Here is an 18077-nt window from a genome sequence, read left to right on the forward strand (position 1 = left end):
GTGGAACTAGTACAGTTCATGGTGTCATATTTTAGTCAGTGAAATATTAGACACTTCAATTATTACTTCCTATTATAGCTTCACCTTTATAATAAATTTGCAGGGGCCGATGACCTTCGATGTTAGGCCCCTTAAAACAACAATCATCATCATCAATAAATTTGCAAGTATTACATCACGCTAATTCACCTTGAAAACCCTCTAGAATCTTACAGTCGTCGCGGCGCGACGGAAACTTCACATACGGTACAACGTCCTTTTACTATTACAACAGCGTTTGAGTATAGCCACTATTATGTCCACGCGAATCGCGACGGAGCATACTTTCTACACACATTGTGCACACATAACTCTGTACCCGGGACTGCACTGGCTATGGCCTTGGCCCAGTGGCCTATATATACACGTCAGGCGGGCAGCGCTTGGAATCAGGTGAAAAAGGGGCGAGTATTTCTCTCAAATTTTAAATTGTCATATCTCGGAAACCACTGGATGGATTGATTTCAAATTTGCAGGGTTTTGTTTCCAGAACATCAGCTATAATTCAGCGTTGGTCTCGTGTTAATCGGCCCAGGCATTAAAAAGTTCATGAAAATAGCCAAGAAACTTCTGTATGGGAAGTAAGCTGCATGCGGCGGTGACGTCACTTGATCTTGCTTGACTTGCGTTCTCGCTTGTGTCGTGCAGTAGGTACAAAAACATTCTCTCACACAGCTGTTCATGTATCGGAACTGAATTGTATGCTAGAAAATAAAATTTGTAATTTATATGTGCCAGTGCCTATGCCTTCCTGGTACAGTACTGAACATCATTTTTGTTAGAGCTGACTGATGAGTCATTTTTTATACAGTAAACACTTGATAACTCGGACCTTGACAGCACAGACTTGGGATAATTCTAGCAAAATTTTCTGAAAATAAAGTTTTATTCAGTAATAACCAAGCGGAGTGGCCGCGCGACTTTATGCACTGCAGCTATGGAGCCAAGCTGTACATTCAAGAGACGCATGGGTTTGAGCCCCACCATCAGCTGTCCTGGTCTGCGATTTCCCATTTTCACTTCCAGGCAGATGCCGGGACAGTTCCAATTCCTAGGCCACAGTTGATTCCCCTCTACATCCTCACCCAATTTGCCCGCCTTTATAGTGTAATGGTTAGCACTATTAGCTGCTGTCGTCAGGCGCCCGGGTTCAATTTCTGGTACTGCCAGAAATTTAAGAATGGCAGAAGAGCTGGTATGTGGTTAAAATGGTACATGCAGCTCACCTCCATTGGGGGTATACCTGAAAAGAGCTGCACCACCTCCGGACGCAGACACGAGTTTAATTGCCGATTTCATTTACCGTTTTTCATTTCATCTTCATTAGCTCCTCAAGTGAGGTTGGCATCGGGAAAGGAATCCAGCTATAAAAACATGCCGTATAAATTCATCTCGCATCATCCTCGACCTCATATCAGGAAACGGGACTAAGGGGTAGACAAACAGAATTTCTGATCAGTAATATTGAATTTATTGAAATTAAACACAATGTGTACATATGTGTTAAAGGTTGCAGTTTGTCATTATTTTCTTTTGGTACATTACTTTTTTTTTTTTTTTTTTTACCAGTCCTTGGCAAGTGTGCCGATGTGTTGTGTTTGTTCAGTACAGTTCATCAGGTGGTACCTAGGACAGGTCATTCTACAGGGACGGCAAATACATTCTTCGTTTGGGGCATGAAATCTGTTGGTTAGGCATATTTTCCCGTGGAATCCGTGGACACCGAAGCGTGTGTATACATGGCGTAGTTTGTAGTTTGGGCTCTTCCATTCACTGTTCTTCATTACTTCCGTTTCGTAGAAACCTTCAGGTATCTGCTGGGCTGTCTGTCTCCTTTCTTCAAGGACGGCAGTCGATGTGGCGGTGTCTGGTAGCTCGAATGTTTGTTTGATGTCTTCCAGAAAGAACGTTTCGTCTGCCATTATGTACGCCATTCGATTCTCTGTAAATTTTGAGATCTGTAGGATCCGTTCCAAGTACCTGGCCTTTATATTCTCAATTCTTTTCATGTTTGAAACAGTTAATTTGTGCCCTATCAATTGTATCCCATACGTAACTACCGGGGCCACTTTAAGCTTGAATAGTGCCATTGCAGTGTTCACTGAGAGGTTCTGCGGCTTGGGGATCTCGTACATTGCTTTGGTTGCTGCCGCTGCTTTTTCCTTTACATGCAGTGTGAAGGTTGAGCCTGTGGTCTGCAGTGTGATACCCAGGTATTTAAATGATGACACGATCTCGAGTTGTTCATTTCCGTTACGGAAAACGTCATGTTGCCAGTTTTCCTCCCCTTCTAAATTTCGTAACTTTTGTCCTGGCACGTTGATGGTTAGCGAGTTCTTATCTGCCCATGCTCTGAGGTTATTGAATGCAGTCTGTATATACGTGGGATCCCTGGATATCAGCGTCATGTCGTCTGTGTACATAATTAGTTTGACCCTTTCGGTCCCCAGTACGTTAATGATGTCGGATGTCATCAGGTTGAACAGCATGATCAGTAATATGCCGCTGCATGCTGTTATGTTAGGAAGGTTATAGAAGTAGCATAATCCAGGAGACCGGTAGACTGGAATAATACAGAGGAGGAGGAGGAATTGCATCCGCCAGGTGGAGTGGCTCGGATTGAAGAAACACTGACCTTCAGAATCCTAAGTTGGCAGGTTCGATTCCAGCTCAGTCCGGTGGTATTCGGAGGTACTCAGATATGCAGGACTCATTTCGGTAGATGTACTGGCATGTAAAAGAACTCCTGTGAGACAAAATTCTGGCACATCAGTATTTTTGTAAACTGGAGATGGGTTGATTCCAGTTTTTGTCAATACTCTATATTAATACAATGGAATCTCGGTATTTTGGGTCTTGATAGTTCAACATTCCCATAAATCCGAGGTGAAAAATTTGAATAACAACAATCAGTTTTCATTGCACGAGTACGTTATACGAGGTGAAAGCTGAGCACAACACATGGGAAACTGACCTTGAAAGCAGTCTGGCAGTTTTCCTATCCCTAAACATTGCACTATTGGCAGCTATGAGTTACCTATCAAAGGGTAGAGAAGGGTCCACCTATTCGATACCATTAGGTTGTATAATGTCCTATATAACTGGGACTAGTTTCGACCCCACATACATTGGGTAATCTTCAGCCACGTTCCAGTTGGAAAATATATGCTCACATACAACCAATAATAAAGTAAACAATCTGGTATGTCTCTTTATTTACAATCCAGATTTAAAACATTGATGAAGTCTGGCAACACATCCAAAATTGAAACCAAATGACACATCAAAACTGCTGCGGTTGGTGCCGAACTGTGTCGTCGCTCTTACGGCAACCAGACGTTCCTGAGTATCTGGGAGTTGGCATTCCCCATCTGCATAGATGAGCCTCTTCATTTATAAATTATATTTTGTTCAATATTATTTATTTATCGTATGGTTTACAATCACAACATTTCCGTGGTTTCCCATTTTCACACCAGGCAAATGCTGGGGCTGTACCTTAATTAAGGCCACGGCGACTTCCTTCCCAGTCCTAGCTCTTTCCTGTCCCATAGTCGCCATAAGACCTATCTGTGTCGGTGCGACGTGAAGCCAATAAAAAAAAAAATCACATCACAATAAAAGTATTTTAAACCTATTTACACGTCTGAACACATTAAGTCACAATGTCAGATTGGTATCTCTTATATAATTAACACCATTTTGAGTAGCCATCAGGAACTCGACTGGATCTCCTGAGAAGGCTGTTAGTGGGCATTCTTGGATAATATTCTCAGCACCACAACTACACTCTGGAGATGGAATTTTCTTCCATTTATAAAGGGAGTCTGCACGTCTGCCACAGTTAATTCGGATTTGGTTTAGAGTACACCAAATTTTTCTGGTGAGCTCAAAACCTGGTGGCTTAGTTGTGATGCATGGCATAGTTTGCTGTTCTGATGTTGCAGAGGTCTTCCATAATTGCTTCCAGCTGTCATTCATATTGAAATTACTTTCAGCAAGCTTCCTTGCAGTATTCAATGGAGGGTGGCGAGAGCGAAGTATGTTCCTATTAATAACAGATGTACAGGAAGAGAATAATTGTTGCATATATTATTGTACACCTTGATAAGTCCTTGTTCTCTTCTCACGGATGGAGGTGGTATGAGACTTAATGATGGCAGCCAGTATGTTGGAGTACATCTGATTGTCCCTGATATTAAACACATGGTTTGGTTGAGCTGAGTATCAACAAGCTTAACATGAGCGCTGTTTAACCAGATTGGTGCACAATATTCAGCCATGGGATAAACTAGTCCAAGGGCAGAAGTCCAAAGTGTAGAAGCTGTTGACTCCCATGTTGTGCCACACAGTTTCTGCAGCATATTATTTCTGGTTCTGAGCTTGGCGGCTGTTCTGTCAAGTTCTTTGAACCTTATAATAATATGGGTAATGGTTTGTATGTAGCTTCAAGGGGAACTTTAATAAATATTCCTTTTCATCAGATGTAGTGATGTATTGTTTAATTTGATTTGAAGTGAATGTATGAAAAGAAAATATTTGAAGTAAATTATTGAGAAAAGAAGGGAAGCTAGAAGATCAAGATTAATATACAGCTATATGAGACTCACCCCTATGTTCCTCGTAAATTGTGTGCACTTGGTACAGACACCAACATCAGATTGATTGTTGAGAGGGAGCAGAAGTATAGCTTATGATGGCAGGGGTTGGAGGAGGGATGTATGAGGAGGGGCGGGTGGTGGGCATGTAGGCAGTTTTGAACTGATTGGCGGACTTTACATGTCTTTTTTTCCATTTATACTTTTCGTGTATAGGAATGATTATATAAAACAGAATTAGGTTTTTCAATTATTTCATTAATAATATGGTTAGGGTTAAAGTACTGTTCTGAATGAATGTAACAGTTCTCCAATATGTTGAGCATGGTTCTTATCCACTTTCAATATGCCTAAATCTTAGTCAGTTGATGTAAAATTAGGTTCAGCATATACAGGAAACCTACCCACACATCGAACACAATAAAAATAGATTCCACCCACCCACATACTCACAAGAAAGCCGCATATTATAGCATGATATACAGAGCATACAACATTCCACTCACGAAAAAAGATCTAAACAAAGAATTGAACCTAATTCACGAAATAGCCAAACAGAACGGATATAAAAGAGAAATGATAAACCAGATCATCAGCAAAATAAAAAACGAATCAAAAACTAAATTAACTAGAACCATCAAAGACAAAAAAGATTATGCAACTTTCACCTACAACAACAACAACAACAACCATATACAGTCTATAACGAACATCTTTAAAAAACAAGGCTTAAAAATAGCCTACAAAACCACACGTAATAATACCAACATACTATATAACTCCAAATCAGTCAACAACATAAATAAATACAACCATTCAGGAGTCTACCGCCTGAAATGTAATGACTGCAGAGCCAGCTATGTAGGACTTACCGGGAGAAGTTTTTCAATACGATACAATGAACATAAATACAAGTATCAATAATGACATGGAAATTCTCAACACCAATCCAAAAAGTCCCTTGCTCAGTATACTAGAAGAATTTTACATAAACCTAGACCAATACACAAACCCAAACTTCAACTTAAATGAAAATACTGACAAAAATAATGTTCTTTTTAACACAGTCATTCCCCTCCTAAAACATAATTATTTAAAAAGAATCAACAAACAACAACCTACGCATACAAATGAACCGCTCAAAGATCTCCCCTCCTCCAACCCCGCTTCTGTCACAAACGCTCCACCCATCCCTCCAAACCTCCCCTCCGCCGCCACTAACTACAGTCCCAGGATAACACGCAACAGATCTCGACAGGCAGCCACGCAAAGCATACAGTCTCAACATTCAACGTAAGTAACACAACATATAACTTACCTTCTACACCTTTATTATACACCAACTTTCTGCTTGCAGATAATTAATCTACAACACACAGAAGCCTTCATGCCATTACCATAAAGTGCAAATTTAAATTCCATCAAGACGCACGGTACCTCGAACGAGCTTCATTTTGCAACAGTCACCATTCAACCAGCAACAACACATTAACAATTTCCTAATGACATCCATAGACTAAGATACTTCACCAAAAGCAGCAGTTTACAAATTGCAACAAATTCAACAATAATATCAATCTAACACAACACGCATATGTTATGCACTCCACCAGTTGAAAGTGAAAAACAAACAGTAAAAAGAGGAATTGGTCCCATTCCATTAGATTATACGTTAAACATTTTCAGTTGGCTGCTATGTCAGATCGTAATATTACATATGTATTACAGATGGTAACAACCCACAGTACTACTGTTTAGAAATGTAAACTCCATTTTATACATGATAAAACAAACATATGAGGTATCACATATCAATACTTTCGAAATGAAGGATCCATTTTAATAAGGTATCACATACTAGTTTTAAAATACTGGGACACCCTCTCTCCAGGGGTCATAAATATGGAGGGCCCTTGCCCTGGGTTAAGGGTGAAGACCTCAACGGCATTTATGGCGGAGAAGATGGACTTCAGTACGGCGGAGATGGCGGAAGAGGCAACCCATCCTTCTGGGGTGTACAGATGGAACCTACTGCCTTGTAGGACGAGGAAGGCATCCTCAAAGGCTAAGGGAGTAAACCCTGAAAGAAAATCCTCTTATGCGTTAGGCCTAGCATGTCAGCAGGAGAGTATTGAGTATAGTTGCTTTCAATAAGAAAAAGAGCCTCGGAAAGAATATTATAGACCGGACTGACATGTCCTCTCAGACAATTGTAAAGTATGATGACCGTAAGGCTGATGATATACAATGTTCTGAAAGGAAACCCCAAATAAAAAAGAGACCCAAATACCTAATTGGAACTATGAACATTCTATCATTAACTGGAAAGTTAGAAGAACTCCTAGACATGATGGATAGAAGAAAAATATCAATATTGGGATTAAGTGAGACCAAATGGAAAGGGATTGGAAGTAAGACACTTCGTGGAGGTTATAAATTATATGGAGTGGAGAGGAGAAGGTAGCGAAAAATGGTGTTGGATTCTTAATTAACGAAAGGACTGATGCTACAGCTGAAGTTACCTGCAAAAGTGATAGAATCATTAAAATGTCCATGAAACTGGAGAACACTAAGTACACCATCATACAAGTGTATGCCCCACAGACAGGCTGCAGTGAGGAAGACAAAGAGAAATTTCGGCAAGACCTGGAAGATACAGTTAATGAGGAAAATGTTATTATTATTGGAGATCTAAATGCGCAAGTTGGGGTAGACAGACTTGGGTACGAGAACATCATTGGTCCACATGGATTTGGACAAAGGAACCCAGAAGGAGAACAACTATTAGATCTGTGCAGAAGAAATGATCTTATAATCAAAAATACATTCTTCAAAAAAAGAGACAGTCACAGAATAACAAGGTACAGTTGGGATGGCCAGTATAGAACATTGATTGACTACGTAATCACAAATAAAGATGGTGGCAGGTACATCACAGATGTAAAGGTCATCCCTAGTGAAAGCATGGACAGCGACCACAGATTGTTGGTAGTAGACTTCAAACATAAGACAAATGAAACGCAGAAACTTATTACGAAAAAACAAAGGATTAAAACTTGGAAGTTGCAAGAAGTCCAAATAAAGGAAGAATACAAACTAAGGATTCAACAGAGTTTGCCGAAGTGTGAAGTAACCAGCGTTAATGAAGAATGGAAGGCCTTCAAAGACACCTTTGTGGGAGAAGCCAAAAACCTATGTGGAGTTACAAGTTCTATCAAAAGAAAAAAGGAGACACCATGGTGGAATGATAGAGTGAAAACAGCGGTGAAAGAAAGAAACCAAATAAAGAAGGCACTGGACAAGGAGAAACAAAAACAGGGACAAGAACGAAATGAACAAGAAATACAAAGACCTCAAGGAGTATACAGGAACAAGAAACTTGCTGTAAAGAACATTGTAAGGGAAGAAAAAGAGAAGAAATGGAATGAGTTTGCAGACAAACTGGAAGAGGACAGTAGAGGAAATATGAAATTGCTATACAGAGTAGTGAAAAACAAGCGAAGGGATCAAGAGACCATAAAAGCAATAGAACGTGATGATGGAACTCTGGCACAAGAAGAGGGAGAAATTAAACAAGAACTCAAGATCTATTTCGAAAAGCTGCTGAATGGAGATACAGAAAACATAACAACGGATAGAGGAGAGCCAAGTCGAGGAACCACAACTGAACCACCAATTACATGGCTTGAGGTTGAAAATGCGCTCAAGAGCATGAAGAAAGGAAAGGCAGTGGGTGTAGATGAACTAAGTGCAGATATGCTGAAAGCAGCGGGAGTTCCAGGAATCCAATGGCTCTATAGACTGCTCAACAAGATGTGGGAGGAAAATACTATTCCTTAGGATTGGAAGATGGGCATCATTGTACCTCTGTTCAAGAAAGGAAGCCGACGAAAATGTACTAATTACCGTGGTATCACACTACTGTCTCATGTCCTGAAAATATTGGAAAAAATAATAGAGACCAGAATCAGAGATATTGTTGAACCAATTTTGGAAGAAGAGCAGTATGGTTTCAGACCAGGAAGGTCAACTACAGACCTTATATTTGCAATTAGGATGCTAATGGAAAAATACTGGGAGAATAAGCCTTTATTCCTAATATTTTTGGACATTGAGAAAGCATACGATAGTGTACCAAGGGAAAGAATTTGGCAATGCATGAAAAAACTCCAAGTGCGAGATAGCCTCATAGACAAAGTGAAAATGTTGTATAGTGGGAACAGAAGCTGTATTCAAGTAGGATGTGGTTTGTCGGACTGGTTTGAAACAAAGAGAGGAGTGCAGCAGGGCAGCTCATTGTCACCACTTCTATTTATTATTGTAATGGATGTAGTAATGAAATCTATTAAAAGGAAAGAACATGGAGATATCAAAGCCTTCACATTTGCAGATGATGTTGCGATCTGGAGTGACTCAGAAGATGAATTGGGAGAGAGAATACAAAGCTGGAATGAGGAGTTTAAGAAATATGGTTTAAACATCAGCAAGACCAAGACGGTGGTGATGAAAGTGTATGGGGAAGGAGCAGAACCAATAGTCATGCTAAATGAAGCTCAACTGGACAGCGTTCCAGTTTTCAAATACTTGGGTAGCGTTATATCAAATGACAACCTAGCAAAACATGAGGTGAACAATCGAATCAATAAGGCAACACAATTCTACCACCAGGTAAGACACCTGCTGTGGGATGAGCAAATACCCATGAAAACAAAAATGACAATGTACAAGTCCTATTATACACCAATTCTTACATACAGTCTCGAAACCACAACACTGACCAATAGAGATAATTCCAAACTTCAGGCAGCTGAAATGAAATTCCTACGCACTATGATCCAGAAAACCAGGAAAGACAAGATTAGGAATGAGAAAATTAGAGAAGTAGGAATAGACAATTCTCTCCTAAATAAGATTCAGATATCAAGACTGAAGTGGTTTGGTCACATGAAGAGGATGCCAGTAAACAGAACTGCAAGGAAGGAATTTGACAGAAAGGTAGAAGGAAGACGACCCGTGGGAAGGCCACGAAGGAAATGGATAGATTTAGTTAAGAGCGATGTAATGCTGAGAGGTCATGACTGGGACAAGTTGGTGGAGGAAGAATGGTACAAGGACAGGATGAGATGGAGGAGGCTCATATACCACACCCGGGAAACTGGAGATGGTTTAGGATGATGATGATGATACTAGTACTTTTAGTAATGAAGGATATATTTTTAATTAACCCTTTAATTAAGCTTTTCCTATGTTTACTCCAATGGACTTTTTAAAAAAGTGGAATACCCCAAACATTAATACAAGTGAAATTACGTCTTATGGACATCACAATAACCAATAAGCTGTGATATACCTCTACAACAAAATACTTTTAAGACTCTATAATGGACTCATTATCACTAATGTGTATGAGTGAAAAATCTTATTCCACATTTTGTAATACAAGTGTAGTATGATCCAAAAGACTCTAACAACAAGTACTTTTTAAACAAATGTATATTTTTTACCATTTTAGTAGATATTTGTTAATGTTTTAATCATATGAATCAATCATATTGAATGTAATATTATCAATACCAGATGTGAATAAGTGTAGAACTCATTACATGTACAAAAAGCTTAGACACAGTGAGCCAATATACCTCATACAATAGCATGTTCAAAAACTAAGATGTACCCACTAGTACTTTAACGACATAACTTTCAACACTTGATTTAATTGAAATAGTCACCAAATGTAACCTTTCATATGCGATGTTTTTATAAATTTCTTTTTTTTGTGTGTCAACTGAAGATGATCCCCAAGGGATTGAAACCGGTATTGACCAATTTACTAATTTAGAGTAAATAAACTAATGTATTGATAAGGTGGAGACTTTAGACTTTCTTTATATCACCTACTTGTTTGTCGTTTACAAAGGCAAATATACACACTACTAACAACAACCAAATCATTACTTGATGAGACCTACTCGTTTGTCGTTTACAAAGGCAAATATACACACTACTAACAACAACCAAATCATTACTTGACGAGACCTACTCGTTTGTCATTTACAAAGGCAAATATACACACTACAAACCATCAATAAAATGATTGATACTATATATACATTTCCTAACATACCTCCAGGTAAGAGTCCCACTACACTCACTACTGTTATAGAACAAAAATCGTATTCTGGTAGAGAAAAGTACGACGACTTTCTCTACGTACGGATGCAACCTTCTTTACGAAGAGCATCCCTAACCTTATTTACACACTTCATCGACGTCTTGAGTCCTTCCCGACTGCCGCACAGGTTGGTGTAACACCTCAGTTTTCTGCAACTGAAACTGGATACTCGGCCGACGATTTCCTCGACCAAGAATCAGCTCTGTGCACAATCACACATCCACTACCGAATCTCAATTCTGTACGCATCACCACATCCACCGTACATAATCTCGTAGAAGAATTGTAGTCCAACTATTATACAGAGTTGGAGTTACAAATAAACACTTAAGTAGAGTCTTTGACCTAACAGCCATCAGAAACTCATTAGAATCAGCGACATATAGCGTGCTCACTCCGAAAACGATACTCAAGAACAATACAACATTGCCTAGGACTATGCGCAAAGTAACTCCCGCACGCCGGTCCGAGTGAGAAACACACAGAATCAGAGACAGAAACACAGTCAGAATCAGCATTAGAATGACTTGCCGCCTTTTTGTTTTTTTGTTTTACGGGGGGCCCCCATAGCCCGCTCCCCCGCCGTGACCATCGACTCACTCTACATGGCCTCCAACATGCTATTAATTTCTAAGTAGAAAAGAGATAGCTGGGTAGAATGGGAAGTGATACAAGGAGTATCTGCCTGTTTCCATGTCAGACACGTTACCAGGCGAGATTGTGTTAGGTATATGGTGTTGAAGTATGGTATTGAAGGGTCAGGGAAAAACCACATAGGCAGAAAGAAGAAAGAGCCTACATGTAAAACCTGACTTCTTTTGATAGCACATGCGAGAATGTGGGCTGGAGATAGACCAGAGGTTGTGTTAGTTAGGATTATATGTCATGCAAACATAACCATTTCCTTGCCATTTTCTGTTATTGAGGGGATCAGTCCTTCTTGTCACTGCCTGGTGCAGCTCGGGTCTGGTAGCGTCTGGGCTCTGGGCCACAGGTTCGTCCCGTTGCCCAGCAGCCAGCAGTCCCTGGTGCCAAGTCTCCTTTTGGGAGAGGGGGGAATTAAAGCCAAGCCTTACGTAATGCAAGGGGCTATCTTCTTCCGCCTGTCGATGTCCCTCTATGCGGTGTTATTGGAACACACTTGTCTCTGCAACAATTTGTACATATATACATTTAAAATTTAAAACTTTAGAGAGCGGGCCGCTCTCTTCCGCTCTCGTGTACTGTAAAACAAGTACATCGTATAATTAAATGATATTATCAGGGGTGGGTTATCTGTCCACTCCCTTGTCGCTGGCAGGGGGCGGGGGTGGATTGGGTCGTCCCTTATTAAGGCTGAGTTGCCTTCGTCTTGATGTATTTCTTATCTCAATCCTCCCTCGCTTGATTACCGGTGGTGGCTAGGTCTGTAACATAACATAACAAAAACATAACATAGCATAATAACAGTAGTATAGCTTAATCTAGGATATAGGTGATCAGGTCCTTACCAATACTTGGTTCAAACACCACAAACGACGGCTGTATACGTGGACGAGACCTGGAGACACTGGAAGGTATCAAATAGACTTCATTATGATTAGGCAGAGATTCAGAAACCAGGTGTTGGATTGCAAAACTTTCCCAGGAGCAGACGTGGACTCTGACCACAACTTGTTGGTCATGAAATGCCATCTGAAGTTGAAGAAATTGAAGAAAGGAAAGAATGCAAAAAGATGGGATCTAGACAAGTTGAAAGAAAAGAGTGTGAGGGATTGTTTCAAGGAACATGTTGCACAAGGACTAAATGAAAAGGCTAAAGGAAACACTATAGAGAAAGAGTGGAGAGTCATGAAAAATGAGGTCAGTAGGGCTGCTGAAGAAATGTTAGGAAGGAAGAAAAGATCAACTAAGAATCAGTGGATAACTCAAGAGATACTAGACCTGATTGATGAACGACGAAAATACAAGAATGCTAGAAATGAAGAGAGCAGAAAAGAATACAGGCGATTAAAGAATGAAGTGGATAGAAAGTGCAAGGTAGCTAAGGAAGAATGGCTGAAGGAGAAATGCAAGGATGTCGAAGGCTGTATGGTCCTGGGAAAGGTAGGTGCTGCATACAGGAATATCAAGGAAACCTTTGGAGAAAGGAAATCTAGGTGTATGAATATTAAGAGCTCAGATGGAAACCCACTTCTAGGGAAAGAAGACAAAGCAGAAAGATGGCAGGAGCATATCCAACAGTTGTATCAAGGTAAAGATGTAGATAATTTGGTTCTGGAACATGAAGAGGCTGTTGATGCTGATGAAATGGGAGACCCAATTTTGAGGTCAGAGTTTGACAGAGCTGTGAGAGACCTCAATAGGAACAAGGCACCTGGAATTGATGACATTCCCTCTGAATTACTGACTGCCTTAGGCGAAACCAGCATGGCAAGGTTATTTCATTTAGTGTGCAAGATGTATGAGACAGGAGAAGTCCCATCCGATTTTCGGAAGAATGTTGTTATACCTATTCCCAAGAAAGCCGGTGCTGACAGGTGTGAAAACTACCGCACCATTAGTTTAGTATCTAATGCCTGCAAAATTTTAACACGTATTATTTACAGAAGAATGGAAAAACAAGTTGAAGCTGAGTTGGGAGAAGATCAATTTGGCTTCAGAAGAAATGTAGGAACACGTGAAGCAATCCTGACTTTACGTCTGATCTTAGAGGATCGAATCAAGAAGGACAAGCCCACGTACATGGCATTCGTAGATCTAGAAAAGGCATTCGATAATGTTGATTGGACCAAGCTATTTATGATTCTGAAGATGATAGGGATCAGATACCGAGAACAAAGAATTATCTACAATCTGTATAAAAATCAGTCTGCAGTGATAAGAATCGAGGGCTTTGAAAAAGAAGCAGCAATCCAGAAAGGAGTGAGGCAAGGCTGCAGTTTGTCCCCTCTCCTTTTCAATGTTTACATAGAACAGGCAGTAAAGGAAATCAAAGAGAAATTTGGAAAGGGAATCACAGTCCAAGGAGAAGAAATCAAAACCTTGAGATTTGCCGATGATATTGTTATTTTATCTGAGACTGCAGAAGATCTCGAGAAGTTGCTGAATGGTATGGATGAAGTCTTGGGTAAGGAGTACAAGATGAAAATAAATAAGTCCAAAACAAAAGTAATGGAGTGCAGTCGAACGAAGGCAGGTGATGCAGGAAATATTAGATTAGGAAATGAAGTCTTAAAGGAAGTAGATGAATATTGTTACTTGGGTAGTAAAATAAGTAACGATGGCAGAAGTAAGGAGGACATAAAATGCAGACTAGCACAAGCAAGGAAGAGCTTTCTTAAGAAAAGAAATTTGCTCACTTCAAACATTGATATCGGAATTAGAAAGATGTTTTTGAAGACTTTCGTGTGGAGCGTGGCATTGTATGGAAGTGAAACATGGACGATAACTGGTTCAGAAAGAAAGAGAATAGAAGCTTTTGAAATGTGGTGTTACAGAAGAATGCTGAAGGTGAGATGGATAGATCGAATCACGAATGAAGAGATACTGAATCGAATTGGTGAGAGGAGATCAATTTGGCTAAATTTGACGAGAAGGAGAGATAGAATGATAGGACACATCTTAAGACACCCAGGACTTGTTCAGCTGGTTTTTGAAGGAAGTGTTGGTGGTAAGAACGGTAGGGGTAGACCAAGATATGAATATGACAAGCAGATTAGAGCAGATGTAGGCTGCAATAGTTACGTAGAAATGAAAAGGTTAGCACAGGATAGGGTGGCATGGAGAGCTGCATCAAACCAGTCTATGGACTGATGACTCAAACAGGTGATCAGGTATGTACATATATACAGGTGCTGCAGTGTGGTGTGTGGGCGTAATGTTAAGTGGAGCGGTGTAGTGGGTAGGTGTCAGCTTAGGAGCGAGGGCGGCTTTGGCCCCCCGGCCTCCTAACCCTGTGGCTGAACAGAATGTGTTTCGGCGTGGGGTATTTTGTGTATAGGTCGACGTCATAGCATCCGATTCCACTGACAAGTGGGTTGACCTTACTACCCCATGACTTCTTGTACATTCGGAGTGTTTGTTTTCGTATGTGTTGCCTTATCAAGCTGACTTTCGCAATAGAGCGTAGATGCCGTATTGGCGTGTCGTACGGTAGTCTAGCCGCTGCTCGAATGCATTTGTTTTGTATTAGCTCCAGCTTATCCAGATTTGTCTTAGCAGTGTAGCCCCAGGCGGGGGCTGCGTACGTTATTATTGGCCTAATTAGGGCCTTGTACATATTGATTGCTACTCTCTTATTAATACTGGATCTTTTGTTCAGTATGGGATAGAGCTGTGACAATTGTGCGTGTGTTTTCCGCTGGATCTCTTTATGTGATATAGCATGGTTAGTTTTCTATCTAGGACTACTCCTAGATATTTGACCTTGTCGTGCCATTCTATATCTCGATTGAATAGTTTGAGCGGTTTTATATTGGCTGGCCTGTGTGTGCATCTGTTCTTCCTAGTGAACATTACAGCTTGGCATTTGTCTACATTGACCTTGATACGCCATTTGGTTAGCCAGGGCTCGAGGGTTCGCAGTGCTACTTGTAGTCTCTTTCGGGTGCATGCTAGTTGAAAGTGCTGTACTGTGATAGCAGTGTCATGCGCGTAGAGGTGCGTGGTAGTGAGTTCCGCTGTCGGCATGTCATTCTTAAATAGAATGAACAGGATTGGCCCTATTAGTGACCCTTGGGCTACGCCCGCCCTGATCGGTCGCGTGCTTGACAGTGTGTTATGAACGTCTACTTGGAACTCTCGGCCTTCCAGGTATGATTTAATTAATCTTATGTACCCTGGGTGGAATTCGAGGTCTATTAATTTCGCTAATAGGCCTTTGTGCCAGACTTTATCAAATGCCTTCTGGATATCAAGGAATACCGTGGCTGTGTCCCTCCGCTTGTTTAGTCCGATGGTCGCTTGTTCTAGGACCCTGGTAAGCAGATGTGAGGCGGAGTGGCCGTTCCTGAAACTGAATTGTTCGTTTCGAATGATTCCTCTTTCCTTGATATGTGCTATGAGCCTTTTCAGCAGTATTTTCTTGAATACTTTGCTGAGGGCGTCCAGGAGACTGATGGGCCTGTAGTTATTAGGGTTAGATTTGTCCTTGCCTGGTTTGCCAAATACAAGGATTCTCACCTTTTTCCACTGTTCTGGATAATACTGCAATTGGAACATTGCGTTGTATATTTTAGTAGTGCGAGGGCTTTCGGAGTTAGCTTTTTTAATATTATGTTCTGTATCTCGTCTGGGCCGGGTGCCTTCTTCGGGTTAAGGTGACCTATTATCCACTTAATTTCGTGGATATTAGTCTTCTTAACCTCGGGCTTAGGTGCATTTGCTAGGAATTCCGCTACCTTGGCCTCTGTTTGCCTAATGAAGGCGGGGTCTGACTGTTCGTCATTGGGCGAAAAGGCCTCTTCCAGTGAGTCGGCTATCACCTCGGCTTTATCTTGGTTTTCGTATACTGGTCCGTTAGGTCCCTTAATTGTTGGGATCACATGTGTGTTCTCGCGTGAAATATCTCGCTAAGTTCCAAACCGGTCTGGTATTAGTGTCAAGCGTACTCAGTTTGTTATTCCAGATCTGAGACCTATACTCCATTATTCCGGTTTCGATTTCGACCCTGAGTTCATTTTTACGTATCCGGTCTTCATCGCGGTGGTATCGGGCCCAGTTGCGCTTGTGTCTGTTGCGCTGTCGTGTTAGATCTTTAATGTGGGCCGGTAATTCAATGTTAGTGTTTTGTCTAGGTTTGTGAACCGGGATGCTCGCAGTTGTGGCTGCCTGGATCGCATTTATGAGTGTTTTTAGGGATTCATCCATTTGCGCTGGGTTTACTATTTGTATGTCCTTAGTCCCCTGTAGGAGTGAATCGAGTTTTCTTTCAAATTTACCCCATTTGGCTGCTTTATAGTTGAGTCGGCGCTTGGGGTTATTCTCATATTCCTCCGGGTTCGCTGTCAGTGTAAATATTACTGGTTGATGCCTCGACCCTAGGTCGTTAATGACCTTTATGGTGTGTCTTTGAGGAATATTTCGCAGTAGGGCTATGTCTAGAATATCGTCAACCTGTTCGTTTGGCGCTAGGAACGTGGGATAGCATGTGGTTATACAGCCTTGTGCCGTCTGGGTTAGGTTTCAGGCATCCCCAGCTGGCGTGTTTCGAGTTTAGGTCTGCTCCTAGTATCGTGTTTCGATTTAGCCTTAGTACCGATTCGATGTCTTGTGTGGATGTTTAGGTCTGGAGTATGCCGATATGACATTAACGAGTGTTCCTCGCACTGGCATGGCAATTCCGCATGCCTCCAGCTCGACCAGTTCTGGTAAGTCTATTTCCATATGTTTAATGTCCTTCCTTACCAGAACTGCCACTCCTCCGACTTTGTTTGCCTTTTGGTAATTCTAAATTCCCATGGAGGGAATTAGATTCCATTGTGGAGTTTTGTCTCCCGTATGCAGTTATCAGACTGTGCCACACAAGAGGCTTCTGATAAGTTCACCTGCATACACCCCAGCATAAGTGGGTAGGGTCTGACACATCCCACTCTGATGAGTCTAGTGTCAGGCCTAAGACGAAATGCTGGTTAATAGAGCAAACGCCTGAAAAGCCATACATCTAATTTTTGATCTGATTTTGTTTGCCTTGTCGCTACGGTGTATTTTATAGCCTCTTATGGTGAACTTCTTCCCCGGTGGGAGGAAGGTTTCTGTTAGGAGAGCTACGTGTATGGTGTTCGTGGCTAGGAATGCTTCGAGTTCATATTTCCTGAACCTGACGCCCTGGCAGTTCCATATTAGAACTCGAATCTCCTGCGTGTTATTATTATTATTATTATTATTATTATTATTATTATTATTATTATTATTATCTTCGTTGGGTTGTTCAGCCATCCGGGGTTAGGAGTTCAGAAGTTGCATTAGCCAGGTCCCTTAGCCAGGGGTAGGGGAGCATGTTGGCCATCATAACACCAGTGGTTATGGCTACCGAGAGGTTCAGGTTCGGAAAGAAGGTTTTCAGGATTTCTTCTATCCTTTCCCTGAACGCCTTCACTGCCATGTTCCCCGCTGGCTGTTGTACCTGTAACTGTGTAGTTGGTGTGATTGGTGTGGTGAGAGGGGGGGGTGCGGATGCCGGCTGACTATCGGCAGGTTCTCTGCGAGGGGTGGAGCTGGCCTGGGACGGGCCCTCTAGCAGCTCGGGAGGTGCTGGCGTGGACTTAACCTGCCTTTGTTTATTTACA

General features: G+C 41.3%; 1 protein-coding gene across 3 annotated transcripts in view; it reads left to right on the forward strand.

Annotated features, from left to right (window-relative positions):
* The window catches only part of l(2)09851 (WD repeat-containing protein 1 l(2)09851), a 194839-nt gene that overhangs the window by 162808 nt on the left and 13954 nt on the right, over positions 1–18077 (forward strand). The window lies entirely within an intron of this gene.

This window comes from Anabrus simplex, chromosome 1 (assembly GCF_040414725.1).
Source record: "Anabrus simplex isolate iqAnaSimp1 chromosome 1, ASM4041472v1, whole genome shotgun sequence".
Taxonomy (NCBI): Eukaryota; Metazoa; Arthropoda; class Insecta; order Orthoptera; family Tettigoniidae; genus Anabrus; species Anabrus simplex.